This window comes from Vidua macroura, chromosome 3 (genome assembly GCF_024509145.1).
Source record: "Vidua macroura isolate BioBank_ID:100142 chromosome 3, ASM2450914v1, whole genome shotgun sequence".
Lineage (NCBI taxonomy): Eukaryota > Metazoa > Chordata > Aves > Passeriformes > Viduidae > Vidua > Vidua macroura.
In genome coordinates, this window is record NC_071573.1 from 103,718,881 (window position 1) to 103,740,344 (window position 21,464).

At 37.7% G+C, this 21,464-nt stretch overlaps 1 long non-coding RNA gene across 1 annotated transcript; it reads right to left on the bottom strand.

Moving 5' to 3' along the window:
- Positions 1-6,488: 6,488 nt before the first annotated feature.
- LOC128805833 (uncharacterized) lies at positions 6,489-7,694 on the bottom strand. Its single transcript, XR_008436589.1, has 3 exons — positions 7,648-7,694; positions 6,767-6,837; positions 6,489-6,656 (listed from the first exon to the last, which is right to left on the bottom strand). It is a non-coding gene; the product is annotated as an uncharacterized LOC128805833 (long non-coding RNA).
- Between the last annotated feature and the right edge of the window lie 13,770 nt (positions 7,695-21,464).

A 21,464-nucleotide genomic window follows, 5' to 3' on the forward strand; every position in this document is an offset into this window, starting at 1 on the left:
CATACATCCTCCTCCTGAGCACTGTTTTATTCTTGGCTTGTTTCAAGGTCCTGTGGATTTCTGGCTGAAGTTCTCACAGCAAAATTCAGCAAAAAATATTGCAGAGCCAGGAGATCAGAATCCAGCCACAGAAAGAATAAAAGTAAAATTATTAAAACTATGGATTAAAGCAACTCCTTAGAAATTAAAATATTAGAGCTGTAGTCTCAGTCTGCAATGTCTGTACAGATAGTTGTAAAAACTTTTCTACAGTTTGGTAACGTGATATGTTATGGCAGAGGATGTGTGTTCACCATGTTCCTTGAAGGTACTTTTTTTAGAACCTGATGGCACATGTTTTACAAGGACCACCCTGAGCAGCAAGAAATAGCTGGCAGCAGGTGAGACTCGTGCTTGAAAAAGCCATCTGTTCCTCTAACCTGCCTCAGCACTCCCCAAGCAGCATCCTCCTGACTCTGCAGGCAAAGGTATGTGTGGTCTAATCCTTCACCACAACACCTCCCCATGGAGAAGCTGTAAATACCCTACCACCCCCCTGCTTAATGATATCAGATTGCTCTTCCAAGGTCACCAATGATTTGTTGTTCATTTTGTTCTCTGAAGGAAGAAAATTGACTAAAATTGCTTTAGTTCAGTAAAGGAGAATCTGTTGGTAAAAACCCAGTTCAACTTCACTGAAATACATTCATATACTAATAATTATATAAATTCTTGAAAAGCAACTTTTATTGAGGGTTCTTTTCAAAAAGAAAGGCACAGGATACAAATGAAGTGGTGAGAAAGGATAATGAACACTTGCACCATCTCTGATATCAGAATGATGCAAGAGATCATGCTTAGATGTCATACTTTGGAAAATGTAATCTGCTGACTTGATTTCATCTATTATTCACCAGTTACAAAGATTGTATATGACAGTCACAAGCAACTTAATTAAGACTAATTACTGAAACTCAGGAATGTTTGAAGAATCCGTGTTAGTCAATTATCAAGATTGCTGAAGATAAAAGGAATCCTGTACATGATTAATTTTTTAAGAAGTTATTTTAAATTAAATTTTATTCATGGACTAATTAGCAAACACACTTATATAATCTCTAAAATTCTATTCTGTTCAAACAATAAGAGTCATAATTTGGAGGATGCTACTACATTCTTGGTGGATAGCAAAGACATTGAACACTGTTCTTGCTTTAAAAAAATCAGAGCAACCCTGTAGACAGAGAAGAAAAGTCACCATAATAGTAAACATCACAGACATTGTATAACATTTGATCAGATGAATAGATGTGTGTTACAATCTGACAGCATTACAATTACTGGAACACAGCAAACTTGTCACTTCATATTGCTCGATCATTTTGAAGACCTGGAGCTGGTGCTGTTTTATCCATTCTTTGTCCTTACCTTTTTTTTTCCCTGAGAAAACCACATGAAACCCCTATGGTTGCACTGTATTCCTGTTTCTGTGCTATATTACAAATGCCAAGCAGGAAATCTGGAGTTTATTAAGGATACTAGTCAAAGCCAAGATATAAAAATTGGGTTGTCATACAGGCATGAACCACAGAAAGCCATGTCATGTAGCTTTAGGGAATGCAACATCCACAACTCAGGAAGAGAGATCTTATAGCCATCAGTGTCAGGCCTCTGAATCCGTGCACATCTGAATCTGCAATAGCTGAAGTGGGGCAACACAACAGTGAGCAGTGTAAGGAAGGCTATTCAGTTAGACACAGATATTGAATAAAACTTTGGGATGCCTGAAGTTTTTTTATTAGGGTGTGAAGTTCTGATTCTTTCTTTTTTTTCCCTCAAGAAAGACAAAGTGGAATTATAGAAACTACAGAGAAGGGCATCTAAAATGTTTAAACAGCTGCCTTAGAAAGAGACAAAATATTTTGAAACTTCAATTTGCCTATGAAAAGACTAGAGAGTGATATGGTTGGGATTTACAAAAAACATGAATAGTACAGTAAGTTAAGATGATAGATTAACTATATAGTGACCTCAGGAGTTCATCTTCTGACCTCAGAAAGTCGTCTGGTCCTACTTTCTGCTCAAAAAAGGACAACTTCAAATATGGAAGGTTGTGTAAATTTAGTATGGAACTGGCATTCACCAAGTCCTGCAATATAAGGAGCACTGAAACTGATTGGTAATAAGTCAAAATACATAAAAGAAAGTCCCTTTTTACATAGAGACTAATGAGAATTTCTGTTATGGTAGGTTTTGCAGACTGACAATTTAAGCATATTCAAAAAGCTGTTAGGCGAGTTCATGGACAACAGATGCACAGGCAGATTACAAAGGTGTATGCAGGGATGGACCTGTAACATCCCTAATCTAATTTTGGGAGACAGCAAGGGCGATGGCCTTTAGAGAGTGGGGTTGCTCATGCTCTGTTCCCAAAAAAGCATCTCCAACAGTCACTCTTAGGAACAGGACAGATGGAGCACTGAACATCATAGGTAATTCCTTATGGTCCTAATCTGTCTTGAACAGCTGAACACTTCTGTTGAAAAGCTTATATGCAAAACAGAAACTGTTTTTTGGTTTTGTTGGTTTGGCTTGTTTCCTTTTTTTCCTGCCATGTTCTATATATGTCTGAATAAATATTTAGCCTGGAGCTTTAGGAACAGAACAGGCTTGCACGAGACTGTAGCATCACAGGTCCATGTCCTTTCCCTGCATTGTTCAGGGCACTAAAACCATGAGGCTGGGATGATCTAATGCTGCATTCTCAGCTGCAGGATGTGCAATGTTTCCCTGTCTTATGTAAGGTAGAAAGGACAGTGGATTCATCCCACATTTACTATTTCTGTAAAATGCTTAAGTATCTGGCAAATTCTAATCCTAAATGAAAAGCGAATGGCTCTCCTGCAAAGATTGCCATTTCCTGTTATTTCCAAAAGAATATCTTCAAAATTACTTTCCTGGAGGATTCAGTGACTGTTTCTATAGTATGAGATCTGTTTGTTTCAATTTACATACCTAAACCAGATCTGCTTCTTTTGGTACAGCCGAATCCAGACTTGGAATGTCTTTCAGATATGCATTGACTTGCATCTTGATCTATAAGATTAAAGAGCCTGTTTCTTACCTTCTTGCAGGAAAATGCTTTAAAAGCTGTGATAAATGTCCTGTGTTTCAGACTAAAAATGATATGTCTCCTACACGCAGATAAACAATTTCCTAGGCAACTCACAAAAAATATTACATACAGAGATATTGCTGGAGACTTTTAATCTCTTTAAGATATTCATGCTTTCTTTTAAGTAGTCAAAACTTATTTTAATTACATATGGGGTAAAGAACCAATTAAAGGACAAATCTTGCAGAAATTATCAATACTGCCATGCAATTTTTAATGTGTTTTTTTTCCCAAATTGCTATGATGATGAGTTAAAGGCCATAGTACTGCTTAATATAATATGAACAGAATAATTAAAATAATCATCTAATTACTATTAACTCTTTTTAAGATGAGAAGCTAAGCTCAGTTACTGACTAATGAAATACACTTTTATGCTGGCCAGGGGAATTTACAATGACTGTTCAGTGATCTCTTGATATATATCTTCAAAGGACACATATACTCCTCAGAACACAGAATATATGAGCATTCTCTGAACATTGGGATCTCTCCTTTCACTTTTCTCTTCTATCCTTGTTCCAGAGGAGAGGAGCCCTCCAGTGCTTACAGGAGTTTGCATTTGGGTTGCTGGTGACCTACTTGAAACAGATGGAGAGAGAACAGCCTATTCTTATCCTCATGGTTAGTGTGCTCCTCTCTGTAATAGGCACTTTGAATTCAAATCCTGCAAGTTCTCTGCCTCAGACAAACCTCAAAAGTGGTCTCACATTCCAGTAAGTGCTTTCAATAGCAGGCTGCACAACCCCCTGTTGGCTGTCACCACCTTATAGGTACCTGTGGAAGTTCAAGCTGTGAATCCCACATTCTCCCAAGCCCCCACTGCCAGGCTGCCAGTCAGTGTCCAAGCCCAGCAGACGGGTGCGTGGCCACAGACCTCAGTCCTGCAATGCCTGTCAGCTCCTTTAGCTTCAGTAGCTACGCCAGCAGTACAAAATTCTGCTCCCAGAGCTCTTAGCTGTCAAGTCTGCAGACTTTGCTACATCTTTGTTTGAATATAGCCCATGGGCTTTGTTGGCTTAAGTTTCCCTCTGGAACATCAGAATAACATCAGGTTCCTATCACTGGGATACAATAAAGATAGTGAGAAATGCAGCCATTCCAGTCCTGCCCTGCCCAGTGGTGCACATCCTCAAGACAGCTAGGCTGCTGGTCCACTCGGGTTTTTTGTGCAAAAGCTAACCTACCAAAAAAGCCCTCAGTCCATCTAAGTAAGGCATCATCAGGTGCCTCAATGAAAGAATAAGGAGCCCATTTTCTGCAGGAAAGCTTGTCACAAATTCAGCAAGAGGATGTGCTTTCCTCAGTCCTAAGCCAGCCAGTTCCTGTAGGTTTTTAGCAAGCCCTGTGTTGCTGAAGGTGCCCTCTGCAATTATCTCACGATTTAAGTCATATTTCACATGTGCTCAGTGCTCATTTTTTGGGTCATCATAATGCTGTGGGGTTGGGTATTTTTTTCCCCTCTGTGATATCCGTATTTTGAGTCTTCCTTTTATTCTTTTTGGCTCAGCCTTACAAAGCCACAGTGTGCACTTTTATAGCTCTACAGATGTTACATGATCCAATCTTCTCTTCTGCCTCCTACACTGCAGTTTCTACTCTGACGAACTGCTCTTGTTCAGTAATGTGTATCCTACAGCCCTATGAACAAAATCAAAGCAGTAACTCTGAGGGGGTGTGGCTGTTCCATGAGTCATGCATCCATGGTGGTGGTGTCCTGACCCTCTTTGCCATCTACTTAGGACTTGGGGAAGAATGATAAGGCTTTGTAACTTGATAAATCAGTGATTTCAGAGCTGGTTGTTACTTTGTATTTTTAATATTCCATTGGGAAAAGGTGACATACAGTGGCCAGTTCTGCTTGTGTTCCCCTTTGATTTTTGTTCTCCTTGATCTCTGTCCCAAAACTCATAAAATATCAGAACAAGTGAAGCTTTTCCTTCTCTCAAGATAAGAAGAAATATATATATATTTGGGGAGCCTGCAGTTTTTTACTATGTCACAGATGGCTTTTCACCTAGAAGCTCTGTTTGGACACCTGATATTTCTAGTCAGTAACTACTTTTTTTGCAAAAATTTATTTGAATTAAAGAGGAAACAATTCTGGAGTTTGGTACCATCTAATGCAAGGATAGAGAACACTGATCTCTGCTTTTAAGATGATCTTTCAGGGAAAGTCTTGAGATGGCTTCCTGGACTGCCTGAAAGGAGCCAAGGAAGCTGTGCAGCAGAACTATTACCCTTCTTAGGTTTTATTCTGTTCATGCAACCAAAGAAGCACCAACCCAGCCTATGTAAACTCTCCTGTGCACCCCGAGGTACCTGCTCTTCCCACTGACCAGAGAGGCAGAGAAGATGACAGACTAGAACCTGAAGGCCTTAGAGTCAAGAGAAGGGAATCCATGCCTTAAATTTCAGAAATATATTTTAAAATATTTCTCAAACTTAATTTGCAATTTCGGGCTCCATTCTTTTGCAAGTGCTTTACTGAAATTTACTTTGCACTAATTCTACTTGAATGCCCAACATTTCATAACAGAGCTGAGGAAAGGAAAATGCTTTTTCTATTTCTCTAGGAAAAAAAATAACATCTTTTCAAGAGTTTTAGAGAAAAGCCTTGGAGATATTAATATTTTGAAGCATGTTTTTTGCATTAGCCACAAAAAAGTGGTATTAGAAATCACTCTCAAAAGTTAGCCACAGAACAGAAAATTAAAAGAAACAGGAGAAAAGAGCTAAGCAAGCCCAGTTGCTGCTTGTATATTGGTTCCTTACAGCACAGGCATTAATTAATTCAAGATATGAAACAGTCTCTGCAAATATATTCCTGCAGAATTTTAAAATTATTAATAGCTTCTGCATTGGGGCAGACTGTAAATTCTGCCCATGGAAATTCCAGATGATTTTAAGGTCTTTCTGATTATTCTGGTGTCCTCTCTCATGAACAATACCATGTGTTAAAGAGGTTGAAAACTGCCTATACTGGTCTTTGCCACACTGAGCTCCTGCTGGTCTGGACAGGTGGATTGCCCTAAGAATGTCAATGCCCTCCAGCAGCACTTAAAACAATAGCAGCCGAATGGCTGCACTGAATTTCTGCAGGGCCCAAAGGAGGCATAGAAACACTTTCACTCAGAAAGATTCAATTTTCTGCAGGAGACAGAGCCCCCGTGCTTCTGCCTGCTAAAAACTGAGGCAGGGGTAGGCAAGGAGAGGAAAAAAGGACAGGAAGGTGTTTCCTCAAACTGTCCTTTAGCTTTGCTGAAAAAGATTGCAAGAAAATTCATTGCTGCAGCAACTGAATAACCAGAGTCTTATTCTTTGTTTAGTCGAATGAAAATTAAGAGCCCAGAGGCAAATGAGAAAGGTAGCATCTGTCTTCTTCAAAAGCTTCAATTTCTGTAACCAGGGCAGAGCTCTTCACACCTCTCCAGCAAGGGAAGCCAGGACATTCAAACCGGCCAGGGCTCTGAAGGGTTTTGTTGTTCTCTTCAACTGAACACTGAGAATACAAAGAGAACTATGAATTGCTAGTTCATGATTTATGACTTTCTAAAGAGAGAAAAAACAAAGTAGGAGAGAATAAAAGAAAATAAAAGTTTGAAAATAAACCTCTTCTGCTCTGCATCCTTGGAAGTTGTTTCTCCACTATTGAGTACAGCAAATTTTGGTGGCTTCCAGACCTGCAAAGTATTTGACACAGCCCATTCAGTAGCCTTTGGAAAATCCCTGTGGTCTATTTATGTTCACCCCCGATTTTCTCAAACATTCCCTGGTCTCTGTGTCTCAGTCTATTTTTTCCTGCGGGCCATTCCTCCCTCCCACCACATGCTGAACATCAAAAAGTTATTTGTTCTTTCTGCAGAACAGAGATCCAAACCTTTGTTCAGTTTGGACAAGCCTAACATTATAAAAGCTGGCAATCTGTTCCCAGATTTATTCAGGATATCTGTCTCTTCACCTCATGCTTTACAAGCTTTTCAAGCAGATGTCTAGGTATGTTTCACCTCATCAAAACACACATGCAGCAAAGAGATTTCCGAAGCACCAGATCTTATGTGGTGTGAAATGTCTTCTTGAAGGGACTTTTCCTTTCCATTGGCTATAGAGGGAGACACAGAAAACCACACTTCTGGCCCAAGTAGTACATCACTTTGTCTAACATTAGAGGAGATTAATTTGTGCCATATTACTTAAATATTTCATAAAGACACTTCAGCATGAAAATTAGTTACACTTTCTGCCATATCAGCTACCCATCCCTTAACCAGTCATTTTCAAATCTGGAGAGATCCTTCCAGATACATTTATTGTCTCAGAGGTTTAAGTACAGGCCTGGCATAACATATCTAGGAGGATTTTTTTGCAGCATATAGCTTTGATTTGCACATCTTGCTCATATCCTTGACAAATCCTGCCTAAGCTTGAACACTGAGGTGTGAGGAATGTGGTAGTTTGAGGGTACATATACGGGCATAACAAACTGGTGGCACCTGTCACTTCTCCTTTTGACCCATGCTACAAGGGTTGGTCCTCAGAACGTGCAGAATGTGGAATGAAGGTTCACTACACTATGACACCATCAGCAGCACAGGTACTTAATTTGGTCTGATGGTTCCTCCCAGGGATTGCATCTAGTTCCTCATCAAGTAAATTCACGTTTTCTCAGGAAAAAGGTGTCTTTTAAACTTGACTCTGATGTCATCAGAAGTGTCAGATTATGCCTTTTTCTGAATATTCTACAAATCCATTTCCCACACAGAAGGTTGTCCAGTAAGGCCAACTTTTTAAAGTCAGTAGAATACACCTATAGGATAAGCAGGATTAGTTTATAGAGGTTAAGTTCAACAGGAGTTTTAGTTTCTGATATGGAAATAAATGTACTTCAAAATTTTCACCTCAGTGTAATCTTCCACTTGCAGCTTCCCCAAGTGTTGCTGTTGCCTATGTCTATGCTATAATCACAGACATAATTAATCCTCATTCTGGATTCTCCCTGTCCTATTCTGCTGAGATTCCAGATCAATTGGATTAAACTCCAACCAAACTCCTCAGATTAAACTTGTTGCAAAAAGTCATGGTGATTGATCTTCCAGGACCACAGCGGTGTCTATTTTACCCAGGGGCTAGACCTCTTACCTGGCAGGTAGGTTTTTATTCCTTTTCTTCCTGGGGGTTTCAAAACAGGGATTTGGCCACACACATCAAAACAGATTTCTGATTTTCCAAATTCTTGTTTTTCTGTGAAAATTACCCTGCATGATCCAGTTTTACATTATTTCAGTTAATTTCTTTACTTGCTAAAAGACCCAGAGAGAAAAGTTTATTTTAAGGGCTCTTAGTCTACTGTGAGATCTGAGAAAAAAATAATAAAATTCAAGTTGCTGTTCCAGGGTTTAATGAAATATCCAAAGCAGAGCAATTTCCATAGAGTGAGTGCTGTGCAACTCTGCACTTATAGCACTTCCCTATATGTACTCTTTCCAGCTCTTCAGAAAGTCTCTCCTTAATGAGCAGAGTTTCTTCCCATCCCCCTTGAACTCTCTCACCACTAGCTGTGTACAGATTCTGCTTGAGGGAAGGTTTGGTTTTGTGCTTTCTGTTGTTTTTGTTTTCCCTGCTTTGAACACTGAACTCCAGAAGAATCTTAAACAGCAACACTAAGCAATTCTGGCAAATTTTCACTCATTTTGTTGCTTTTATTTTGCCTAGATTTTCTGTGAGCTATCAGGCATCAGAAGCTCATCAAGGTTTGCAGAGAGCAGAACTCTCAAGGGTTAAGCATTTCAGCACTGAGCTCTGTAGTGCAGAAGATTTTGTAGATTTATCTTCAGGCAGAGTGAACTCGAGTTCCCTATAGCCTTTTCTAAAAGGCTGTAAAGGACATGCAGTTTGTGAGGTTCTGATAAACAAGAAAAGCTATGTCCTAAAACCTCAGCCATGAAGAAATATGAATGGAATGGGAATGCAGTTAAAAAATAAATCTAAGACAAAATCAAACAGTTCTACAATGCTAAGACTGTGTTCTTTCAACACAAACAAAATTTGATTTTCAAAACTCTGGATATATTTTTTTTTGGTCATGGCCTTCTGTAAGGAACACCTGAGAAAGAAATACCCAAAAAATGAGGTAGTCTCTGATGAGCTAGAATATAGAGATATTGGTCCCCAGTTCTAGACAGTCATGTTTTTAAATACACCTGCTCAAATAATTATTTCGAAATAAAAGTACAAACAATTTCCAGCAAGCTGTGTGATCAGCTAGAACAGATGGGGCTGCACAGTGACTTTAGCTGATGTACACAAAGCACTGCTCCTGCTTCTCCTGAGCACAGAGCCCAGGCTGCTGCACAGCTTTGCTGATTTGGCTTCCAGGTGGAAGCAAGGAAATATTTCTTCCTCAGAAGAAACCCCAGCCACTCTCATTTCAAAAGAGAACACTCATTAGCAAGCAGAAGCAGAAAATATTTTTGCACTGTGTTTTGGTGACTTTCCAAAAGAAATCCCCCAAACTTTGATCATTGCTATTTTTTGCCTACTCTGAACAAACAAACCATATATTTTATTTTCAGACAGCACTGGACAGACAAACAATGCACAGGTCAAAGACAAAATAACCTTTCAAAGCCCTTAGCTTCTGTGTTGCTACAGCTTGACATAGAGATCCCTCTGACCCCACTCAATTTTATCAGCTCGTGGGGAACACACCGAGAAGAGGTAAAAAGAGGGGTCATGTCCTGGACGCTTCCCTCTACCCTGCCTGTGTACCTCATTTATCCCTCTGCAAAACATTATTCCATCAATAATTTTTACAGAAGAGATGAATCAAACTAAAATCCTTCCAACTTGCCTCCTTCATTCCCTTTTTTTGTATCCCAGAATTTTTACATTTTTAAAGGACATCAAGAGCAATCTTTCATTCAAGCTATACTTCAATTTTTAATGCTTTAAAACCTATGCTTCAGGACTTGAAAGGAAATATTTTTAATTTAAACAGAGAACTCAAAGTGAGTATTCCAGTACTTGCTTCTCCTCCCATTTCTTCTGATGTGATCCAGGAATACCTCAAGGGGAATGGAGCTACATTTTATTAAAGTTAGCATAAAAAAGGTCAGAGTCAGAAGGTCTGAAACAAATGTATTGGTGCCTAATGTATCTGGGAGAGACTGTCCTGTGGATTCAGGCTATTATAGCAGAAAGCCTGTGATGGCTGTAGATTGTTTGTAATAGAGAATCTCTCAGAATTCTGTGCCATGGTTTCAAAGTGTCAGTCCCCTCTTTAGCCTCTACTTGTGTTCCAGCTGCCTCTCCAATCTCACAAGTGTCCTCCTCATCACAACACACTTGATAGTCAAATAGATACCATTATGTACTACAAACTCTGGGGCAAGCTCTGTGCTGGAAGTGGGATGTTTATGTAATAACACTGGATGTGAGAAAACACAGCACAGGCACAAGGCCAGAAGGACCCTGTGGTTTCAAACCCTTCAGAACAAAACAAACCATTTCATTTCCCTGAGATGAACTTGTAAAACAACTCCTAATGGAGGACTTATTTCCACATATCTCCAATTTTTAAGTTGGCGATATATTTTCTATAACAAAAGCCTGTTTTTTCAGATTTTTATTGTCGTGCAAATGTGAGATCAAAGGGAGAAGATGACCTTTAGATGTTGATTGAGGTAACTGTAGGAATAGGCTGTGAAGATATATTAATGAGCATCTTCATTATTTCTTCTGCTACAAAGAGTAGGGCAGGTATGCAGAAATTTTTCTTCAAAATGTTGATTACTGATGACACTGAACAAGATAATACACATCCAGGATAATTCTTGTATCCCAGGTGAAGCTTTTATTCACAGCTGGTTTTTTAGAACTTGAGGGTTTCTGGGTGAGGGCTTTTGTCTTTTGCCAGGTGTCTAGTCTCAAGACATAATAAATCTGAACTTAGAAGTGCCAGTTATCTATCCAGGATTGAATTCTTAGTTATTTTTCACCTTGCTTTTCAACTTGAGATCATACCTGCTTCAGGTCCCCTTATACAGACAGGGAGATTAAAGGCACCATAGAGTGAATATGAATCTAGTCTTTATTTTTTAATCAGTGCATTCCTTCTCACAGAAAAGACATATTTAAGACAACTCAGATACACTTTGCTATGCCTGCCTCTCCAAACGTGCTCATTTTCCCCTTTTCCTCCAAAGTTCCTAAATGAACTGTGAATACCTGCTGCCCTTTTCTTTCTATTTCATCCCAGCTTCTCTCCAATCCATCTTATTCCAAGAACATTTAAATCAAATTATTGTTGTCAATAGAATCTACCTAAATATCTCTTTCTCAGGGGTGGTATGAGGTAGGTGTCTAAGTTCCCATTACACACAATGAATTAAATCGGTACAGTCAGTGGAGCCTAGAGAGAAATTCAGCTAAAAGGAAGCTTAGTTCAGTAGACTAAAACATAGGTACTGAGTGCTATTTTAGGTGCCCTAAGGAACCTGAGACACATTGTCATTAGTCTGTCAGATATGACAAAGTACCTACAAGATACCCCTTTTTTCCTTGAGCACGAGATGGGAAGCAGGTAAGACACCCCAGAGCAATCTCAGCTAGCCCTAGGTTCCAACATCTAGGCACCTGTATCCTGCCCTCGGTGTCTGTTTCACAGAGAAATATGTTTTTAAGCTATGTGTACAGTTGTGGTCCAGCTTTTCTCCTTTCTTTCAGGAAAAAAATATTTCAAGTATTCTAATTGAATTTCTATCATATAATTTGGTAAGGAGGAATCCCTTTATATTAGTGAAGAGTTGACTGAAGAAGATAGGAAAAAATATTTTGCCAGGATAAAAACTAGAGAAATCTATCTCATATCATTTATACAGAAGAAGGAGAAAAGCTTAAAGTTGGATCTTAAATACAAAATCTGGGTAGTTTTTTTCCAACACAGGACAGTGAGGAAGGTGAGCAGAAAGTGCTTTGCGAGGATAAAACCTAGAGAAATCTATCTCACATAATTTATTCCAGAAGAAGGAGAAAACCTTAATGTTGGATCTTAAATGCAAACTCTGGGCAGATTTATTCCAACACAGGACAGTGAACACAGAACCATTTACATCTCTTCTGAAATAAAAAAGCTGTGTTCTGGTTCTTTAGCTTACTGGTCCAGCATGATCATCCCCATACAGTATCTTATTTATAGCAGGTTAACTCCCTCTAAAATATGAAAAATTGTTACTGTGTTACTTTCCAAATGGCTCCTGAAACTGTGGGAAGTGCTGTCTGACTGTCAAACCAATCAGACACTAAATGGTTTAAATGTGATCAAGTTCCTGTGTTTAACTGACTAGCACTGATGTTCAAGGCATAAAAGGAACACTCAGGGATGACAAAACAGTTTCAAAGGATCCCATCAATTTTTGCCACAGAAAGAATTAGGTAGATCCCATCCAGGAAACCTTGTGGGGGATGGAGGGACTTAGCAGTGAATTTCTGTGAGACTGAAGGAACAGAGGAAGTGAATAGGTATAAGTAGACCAAATGAACTCAAATAATTCATAAAACCACTGAGAATTCATTAGAGTATTTTAAAAGATCTGTAGGATGGAACAGTTGAACTACTGAGATCTGTGTGTTAACTCTCACCTAAAACCTCCTTGAAAACTGAAAATGGAGATGAGCAAACAAGTGGCCAATCTTTTGAACTTTTGGAGAAGTCTGGGAAAACTATGGGCCTGTTAGATGAGAACTGAACAACACAGAACAGGAGAAATAATAATAATAATAATAATAATAATAATAATAATAATAATAAAGAAAATAATAATAATAACAACAATAATATATGTGAAACACCTCTTGCTATTCTTTGAATGAGTCAGCTGAGCTGGCACATGGATAAAGATGAATTATCTTAATTTCTTTAATCTTTTTGATAAAATCTCTCATCCAAAGCTCTTAGAGAAATTAAGTAGTCACAACAGAAGTGAACAGTTGGTAGGGGAAGAAAAAAATGTGCCAGCTATTTAGAATGGTTAAATTGTCTGCTAAAATATAAGAAACAATTAAGGTTACTCAACAGTGGGGAGAAGTCAACAGAAATAGAAGAATGTGCTGTCCACTAGTTTTATTTTTAAAAATGGAAAAACAAGTGAGCAGAGCCATGAACAAGTTTTGTGAAGTTGCAAAGTTATTCATGCTTGGAAGAACAGGATCTAATTGTGAAGAATTACATAGGCCTTGAAAAATTTGCAAATGAAATTCAGTGTATACATGCATAAAACCCTGAACACAGAGAAATACAATCCTAGATTCTAAGAAAAAAAATAACAGGCTTTGAGCTGAGCATTACTGCTCAGGAGTGAGACCTTGGGATTATAACAGATAGTTCCATTAAAACATCATCTCAGGACTTAGTGACAATAAAAAAAATAATCCCAACCAAAAAAAAAAAAAAAAAAAAAAAAAAAAAAAAAAAATCCCTCCCCCAACTGTTAAGAATTATTACTAGAACAGTAAATAACAAGAGAACAAATACAACTATGCCACTCTACAAATCCATTACTCACTCACTATGTGCATTTCTGTCTTGTTAGTCCAAGAAAGGACATATTGAAAATTGAAAATTTTCAGAAAAGTTTAAAAAGGATGATCAGCAATGTGAAAAAGCATCCATGTGTAGAATAATGGAATAGTCTGGGGGTCTTCAAACCTGGAAAAGAGATTACCTAGAAGCATATGACACACATGTACAAACCATACTTGGCATAGAAACAGGAGAGATGAAATGGCTGTTTAATATCTCTTCATATAGTGTTTAATCCCAAAAGGAACTCTGTCTTTTGGACTGAAAAAATATAGTTTAGATCAGACAAAAGGGTTAATCATTGTAAAAAGAGCTGTCTAATAGTCTTGATTTATTTCACTTTTTTAGCTCTCAATTTTGCAATACTAGAAGATGTCCATTTTATTTTTGTGGAGAGATAAAATTAATATATAATCCTTTGCATATTTCTTTTATATAGAGTCAAATATTGGGCACTAGGGATCAAAAAATATGCTACATCAAGCTTATATTGTGTGACTTTCCTTTTGTATGATGGAGCCCCACTGAATTATACAAGGAAATGGGAATGATGAAGCATTATTGCTAATAGATAATATTTTCTCTTTTTTTTATATTTCTGAAATAATTCTAAGTGTAGAAATAAGCCACAAAGAAACTTCATATTTGAAAAAGAAAAACACTGAAATAATATGCAGTGTAAGAAATGAGGAAATAGTGTGTTGGTGAGTGTGCACATCTGCCTTTGTGGGTAGCTGTAGCTCTGGTATAGCTGTGGTGGAGCTGAGCTGTGTCATAGAGGGGCTCTAGACAAGAGCATGCAGTGACAGGACAGGGGGAATGGCTTTAAACAGAAAGAGGTGAGATTTAAATTAGTTTTTGGGGAGATGATCCAACCCAAACCATTCTCTGATTCTCTTGCTGTATCAGTGATGATCCAGAATAAAATAATTATAGAGACACCTAATAGTTTTAATTAGACCAACAGTTATGCTTAGGACAAGGCAGAAAATCTTTCAGGCACACAAGACCTATGGATGTAAAAGAAGCAGACAGAAGCTGGCTTCCAATGCTTTAATACAGCTTTGACTTCCTACAAGCTCTGCCTGCTAAAATCCAGACTGCAGCCAGACTTCTGGAGCTCAACAGATGTACACAAATACTCTAGGAGACAGATGCTCAGTGTAGTTATTTTCAAAGCCATGAAAAACATGAAGGTAAATAACAATGATGATTTCATAGAAAGGAAGGAGAATCAGACAAAAACATTTCCTCAAGACCTACCATCCTAAATTCATGTCTTCATACTCTTTTTTCCTAGCAGAAAGTATCTTTCATTTTACCATTAATTTCTCCAAGACTCTCTTGAAGACTAGTGACACCCACTCTCTGCTCTTTAAAATATGACTGTGCTGGAGAGGACACAAGAAAGCTGAATGCCCTTTAAACAAATTGCAGGGTGCTGTGGTTTAACTCCAGCCAGCAATCAAGTATCATGCAGCCACTTGCTCACTCTCCCAGAAGCAGGACTGAGGAAAGAATCAGAAGAGTAAGAGCTGGAAAACTTGTGGAATGAGATAAAACCAGTTTAACAGGGAAAGCAAAAGCCACACATGCAAGCAAAGCAAAACAAGGGATTCCTTCATCAATTCTCATGGTCAGGCAGATGTTCAGCCAGGACAGCAGGAACCCATCAACCATAATGGTGACTTGGGAGAACACCATTAACCCAAATGTCCCCTCCTTCCTTCTTTACCCAAATGTCCCCACCATTTTACATACTGATCATGATGCCCCATGATCTGGAATATCTCTTTGGTCAGTTTGGGTCCTGGCTGTCCTGGCTGTGTCTCCTCCCCCCCTCCCATGCACCCCCAATTTCCTCCTCAGCATGGCAGCATGAAAAGCAGAAAAGGTCTTGGCTCTGTGTAAGCCCTGCTCAGCAATAACAAAAACATCTCTGTGTTATCAACCCTGTCTTCAGCACAAATCCAAAACACAGCCCTGTACCAGCCAAAGCCGGCACACAGGGGATACAAAAATACAGACAGGGACAAAAGGCAAAATAAAATGTATTTTTGTTCAAGAAGAGCTATACAACAGCTTGGGTTTTGTTACAAAAACAGTTGTGGATAAGGATTTTAAATTCACAAATAGTTCATGAAATCTTCTCAAAAACGAGCATCACTTGGTGAATTTAATGTTCAATTTTATATATTTCTGCCACAGAATTAACTTTTTTACTACTACAAGTAGTCATAATTTTCACATTTCTAAAGCTAATCCTTTGATTTAACATCAAATGTATGAATGCATATTGCATACCGGCATGGAAACTTATACCGAAAAATGCTTGTCAAATGCCCTGAGAAATAAGCAAGAACATTGACATTTTTATACTGATTTTTAGCACAATTCTTTCTCATAAGATTATCAGTTGGGATGATGGTTATGTCACACTGATGGAAAGGGAAAAGCATCACCCCTGATCTGAGGAACTCACTGTAGGCACCACATTTTCACTGCAGATAAGTTATTTCACTTTTCATGGCATTAAACAGTTTCAATTAACCTTTGAATTTCTTTGCACATATTTGTTCATAAGCTGTTTAATCTGCTACAGCTCAATGCTACACTGAAAGGCAGAGCTGTAAACCCCATATTTACTGTCAGCATTTCCACTTCATCTAATCCTGTAAGTTTTTGTTACCTTCCATCCATGCGAATAACAAAGATTTAGACCTTTCAGAATTACATTATTATGTATAACAAAAGCCATGTAATAACACCCAGACAGCAATACTTATTGATTTTTGCTACTTTGATGCTTTCTTTCAAAGTACAAAATTTACATCATTCCAGATCAAGAAATTCTGGTGCCAAAATGCAAGAAGCCTGAGCAAATCCATTCTTCATGTTGTGTGCCAGCTTTCCTGACTCTGTCTCTCCAGCAGATGGTGGAACAGGCTCCCCAGGAAAGTGGCTACAGCACCAAGCCTGCCAGAGTTCAAAAATGCTTGGACAAGGCTCTCAGGCACATGGTGTTACTCCTGGGATGTCCTGCACAGGGTCAGGAGCTGGACCTGATGATCCTTGTGGGTTCCTTCCAGCTCAGGATATTCTGATCCTAGGACTCTGTGACTCAAGTAGATAGGACCTTTCCATGAGCATCCCATGTATACTGCAAATGAAGATGGACTTCAAAAGGATGTCTGGAAAAGTAAGACTCTGCACTTTTGATAAAAGTTGAAGTTCAACAGCTTTAAATAACTTGTCTGAGGTCAGAATGAGCCGAATTTGAAATAAGGCTAGTGAAATGTCAACCCTAATTAGGGGCTGTCATTAAAATTACAGCACCACAGATGAAAATTCATATTGAAAGAGTTCAGTGATAAATGTTAACCCAGCAAAACATATATGGATACTATGATATTTTTATGATACTATTTAGAGATAAATCTTGGAGAACAGCTGTTTTCATAATAATTGTCTTGAATATTAAGATTGCTTTATGTAAGTATCACTAATGCCACAACAAAAGATAACACAGAAGATAAAGGGGCTTCTTGCTATGAGCAATTTGCATACTAAGTGCTAAAATTAATTTCTAAGCTTCCATTTCTTCATTATGAGTAAAACGAATACAGAAATAGGAAGCAAGGGCACTTCTATATTTGTTTAAATGCATTTTATTTTAACCTGCTTTTTGGAGCAGGCTAAGAAATTAAATCAACAAAAGATTTTTAAAAAATCTCAAGTAGCATTTTGTATTGTTCTGTAAATATATGCTTTCATAGCTTATTTTGTTTTATGGTTATTTCAAAGAAGAATCATTGCTTAAATAATTGAATTACATGCTCTTGAATTCTATGACATGTTCTCATCCTGGTTTTGTAATTGCTGATTTCTGTATATAGCTCAGGAACACTTTTCTGAAAACTGAACCTGAAATATCTAATTTGGTGTCCTGGATTAGCTGATAACCAAACTGTTTCCTCAAGCATCACATCTTCCTGAAAGCTTGTCATGCACTGACAGGTTCTTCCATTCATTTCAACATTAATCTTCTTTCTCAAGAAGATGATTAAAGAGATGAACTGAGATGGTCTTGGCAGTCCTTTGAGTGCTGACAATCTTGCTCATTTCTTACAAGGACAGGTAAGCCCTTGCTCACCAATGTCAGTAATACAAACACACCAACTCAGAGGCTTCCCCTGTAAAAAACATTTATTTATTTATTTATTTACTTACTTACTTACTTACTTACTTACTTATATGCATTATTGGAGAATAAAGGTGTTAAGTATAAATAAATTTTGGCTCTGGAATGCATCAATATAATGTGTGAGATTAAAGTCAGAACAGAGGCTGAGAGTCCAACTGAAATTTCATAGGAGGCTCCTATGAAGTTTGAACCTTATATGAAAAAATCCTTTCATCTGGTATTCAAGGATTTTATATTCAAGACTATCTCTTTTACCTCTAAATTAAATTAAAGGCATTCAAATCATAATTAGATGATTTTTGATTGAATTTTCTTATCTCCATTTGAAAGGTGGAAATATACCTTTAGCTTTAGCTTATTTATTTGTTATTTACTTATTGAGGGGTACTTATGCCTATTAGTGTAAAAGCCAGTGGTTACTTTTCATAATGATTCCAAAATTGTTCCTCTAGAAATAGGAATTGCATCATTTCAGCAACCTAATCTTAGATACATTTCTAAATGAGTAGTATTGAAGAGGAGAGGAGAAAGAGCAAGTACTGGTATAAAGAGAAATGTCTGAAGGAATATTGTATTTTTTCCCTCATAACCAAACCGGAGCCAGGTGTGCACATCTTTCCAATTAGCTATAACAAAAGAAATCTGGAAGAAATCTGGTTTTCAAGCTCAGTGAGAAAATTTGGTCACCCAGTCATCCTCAACCACACACTTTGGGACACAGCTAAAAACTGTGAGGACAACTGGGTGTGAAAAGGCACTCACATCTCATTGGAGCGTGGGTCACTTTGGGATGTCACTCTCTAGCCCAGAGCTGGAGCATTGGATTAGTGAACACTGACAGTTGTTACTTAACAATGAGGATTTTATAATCTGGGAATGGGCACCAACAAATCAGCCACGTGTTGGTGTTATGTAAAGAAAACTCTTTAACCTCCAGTTGCTGTAACATATTCCTCTTCCACTTAACACAATGGCTTTGCTAAAATTCTTTTAAGGATAAAATTATTTTATAGTACAGACTTGGGCTATCATGTGCTCTCCTCAATTGTTTAATTTCCTAATTAACTAATGACATAGTCACAAGATCTCTTTCTCTCACCTTCCCCTACATCTTGCTATCTGGATGGTTATTTTGCTTGAAATTTAATTGCCTCCCCCTCATTCAAAATCTCTTACAAAATTGTCAAAATATATCTTACCTATTTAAAACAGTCTTGAGACCTGAACTTATCACACTGTAGTGAGTTTTCTTACAACAGCAAAACAAGGAAATGCAAGGAAATGAACTCAGTTGTTACTGTCATGAATGGTGTTATTTGAGTAACTGAGCAAATTAATCAGATTATGGGTAAACCTTGTGTAGGACAAGATAAAGCCAATAATAGGTTATATTCTTTGTATATTTCATTTGAATAAAATACACTATAACATCAATATGCATTGACATCATTAATAATACATGTGCTATTAATAAGAGTTGAGATTTTCATTAACATATTAAGCAATCCCTACTACTTTTAATGATTTTTTTCTTATTAGTTGTTTTCTCAACTTAGAAAATACAGCATATGGATAAATCAGCTACAAAAATATTCTGGAACCATTTAAAAGGCTGTACTAGGGAGTTTCATGGAATAAATATTTCAATGATCTCCAAAAGAGAAGTAGGATTTCATTGATCTAAACTCTATTATGGTGTTAAATTGTTTAGAAAAAGACTTACATTGCTGGTGAAAGATAATCTATTACTTAGCAGATGGTTCTAGCTGTGGTTTACAGATAATCTCTGTTAAAATGCATTTACTTTTCCAAGTATGAATTTCTCCACCTAAAATTTCAGTGACAAGAGTTTGTTTTGCTTGTTTTGTGTATATTCCACACAATAAATTTAAAATATTTAAATAATTAACAGAAAACATGATTGTGCTTGTTTTGGTGATATTTCCATATACTAAAAATCCAGCTGTGTCAATTCCTCTTTACACTAAAAAAACCTACCCCTGCAGCTGGGAGAGTTGAGCTGAACTTTTGTTACAAGAGGAGAAACTGTTTTCATATCTATATGAACTCATAGAATTATGGACTGGTTTGGGTTTGAGTTGGAAGCAACCTTAAAGATCACCTTGTTCCAACATCCCTGCCATGGGCAGGGACACCTTCCACTGATCAGGCTGCTCAAAGTCACATCCAACCTGGCCTTGAACACTTCCAGGGATGGGGAATCCACAATTTCCCTGGGCAACATGTGCCAGTACCTCACCACTATCCAAGCAGAGAACACCTAATCTAAATCTCTCCTCTTGAAGTCTAAAACCATTCCCCCTTGTCCTATCCCTATCTACCCATGTAAAAATGCCCTGGTACGCAGCCTCTATTCAATGGAGAAACAGAGGTTTTCATTTTCTAGTGCCTGTCAGACTTCTACAAACACAGATAATGAATGCCTTTAAGGATAAAAACACTGAATTATTGAAATCTAAGAAACTGGTTACCAGTTATGCACATTAATAGCTCATCAGTAATAGTTTCACTTACATACATTATATTTACAGGGGCTATCTGGCAGCCGCCTCCCCCACTGCCAACATCTCCATTAACTCTTGGTGAAGTTTGTTCTGCAATTACTGATTTTTCAGCTGAGCTGGAAAGCAAGTGCAAGCTCAACAGCTACTGTGCTATTTCTCAGGCATTCTCTTCTGTTAATAATATCAGAAAATAAGCCACAAGACTAACAAGTTCTCACAATCAACCTTGGGCTTTTGCACCATCTTTTACTACAAATTTAAAAAATTGCATTTTAGGACGTAAAGATTGGAATTAGGGCATTGCTATTGATTGCATTATCTGAAACAATTTTTCATAGATAGGAAAGAAAGTTTTGATAGCCAGGTACAAATTTTATATAGTTTGTTTTTTTTTTTTTTTCCTAAAAGTTTGAAAATTTTAAAATTACTAGGTAAAGAGCTTTTCACTATGATCTATTTTAATAAAAATTTGCAAAAACTCATAGATGATTTATGGCAATATTAGGCACATATTTTCTTGAAAAGGGAAATCTGTAGTTTCTCTTGCATTTCTATGCCACTCTTGCTTGGTAATATTTTTTGCAATTTCCATGGAGAGAAAAAATGATCAGAAAAAGCTGAGAGCTTCATAGCTTAGGGCAAATCAGTTTCCAAGAAAAAAATCAGAACTAGAGATAAAGCTGATGGGTTAACCTAGTTCACCTTTTTCCTCTGCTACAGGGCAGGGTAAAGGAGAAGGGGCATGGGGGATGAGAGGGAATAGAAAGGAATATTGCAAAAGCCAGGCAAAGGACTGTGCATGCTGAGCACCAGGATCTCAGACATGGATGCAAGTAGAAAATATTGTGGGCCTCTTCTCTTCCTGAGAGCTAGTTAAGAAAATCTTAAAAGCAAACCAAAAAGAGTTTTGACATTCCCAGTGCTTTCCCTGATGCTAAACTAGAAGAGTTCTTTGAAGTGCTGTATTTGAGAGGCAGGACCAGAATTATCATCTTTTGGATT